Source organism: Xylocopa sonorina, unplaced genomic scaffold (assembly GCF_050948175.1).
Source record: "Xylocopa sonorina isolate GNS202 unplaced genomic scaffold, iyXylSono1_principal scaffold0079, whole genome shotgun sequence".
NCBI lineage: Eukaryota > Metazoa > Arthropoda > Insecta > Hymenoptera > Apidae > Xylocopa > Xylocopa sonorina.
In genome coordinates, this window is record NW_027490150.1 from 101,431 (window position 1) to 102,500 (window position 1,070).

Genomic DNA, 1,070 nt, shown 5'->3' on the forward strand with positions numbered 1-1,070 from the left:
GCCACGAAGAACTCACGCGAGTTCGTGATCGACGCACCGTCGAGTTCCGTGAACGCGTTTACGCACGCCGCACGCGCACACACACGTTGCCAATCGCGGATTGCCTCGGCACGGCCACAGACGACTCGGACGAACGTCCAACGATCGCTCGTACGTCGCGTATCGCTCCTCTTCCTCCCTTTCTCGGTGCCGCCCGAACTCAGAAACGTTCGTAATTTAATTCGAGAATGAACGACGGCGGGCAGATTCGAGCACCGTAGGGAAAGAAAGATTCGACGAAACGCAACGCAAGCAGTATTCTGGTTACGTGAACGACCCTCAGCTAGGCGTGGTCCAGGAATTGTATCCGTGGACCGCAATGTGCGTTCGAAATGTCGATGTTCATGTGTCCTGCAGTTCACACGTTGACGCGCAATTAGCTGCGTTCTTCATCGACCCACGAGCCAAGTGATCCACCGTTCAGGGTAATCGTATATGTATATTTTATTGATCTTTGAGTCTCTTGGTACTAAAGTTCGAACAAGTCGATACCCAAACGTCCCCGGTGAAAGAGACGCGGGCGTCGCCGAACGGAGTTCGAGGCGACACGATATATCGGTCCTACGGATGAAACGCATACGCCGATGGTTCGCGCGTAAGGTCTCCCTCAAAGTTACGAAAAAATGCACGCGCGCGTCCAGGTGCGAAGAGAAAAAAAAAAATCCCTTCAAAAATTCGTTAGGACTCCTCCGCGTACCAGCAGCCTCGAGGCGGTCTTTTACCTCCCGGCAACGCGAAGCGAGCATAAACTGTTCGAGCTCGCAACGGCGGGATTACAGACTCTCGACAACGAGGACAACGGGCAACGGCGGAATCGTCCCCTCTGGAACGAACGTGCGCGTCGAACTGAGAAGAAAAAAGACCAAACACCCAGCGGCGTATTGCTTTCGAGATCGACAAGACGCTCTCTCGTTCGGGTGAACATAACAATGTTATCATCGATGGGACACACTCGTCGTCTTCGCGCACAGTCTCGAGGCGGTCTATAAGAGTTTTCCCCGGCAACACGAAGCGAGTATAAAATTATTCGA

The 1,070-nt window shown here is 53.3% G+C and overlaps 1 non-coding gene across 1 annotated transcript; it reads right to left on the bottom strand.

Moving 5' to 3' along the window:
- Positions 1 to 312: 312 nt before the first annotated feature.
- On the bottom strand, positions 313 to 467 carry LOC143432279 (5.8S ribosomal RNA). The gene has a single exon (XR_013102931.1). It is a non-coding gene; the product is annotated as a 5.8S ribosomal RNA (ribosomal RNA).
- Positions 468 to 1,070: the final 603 nt, after the last annotated feature.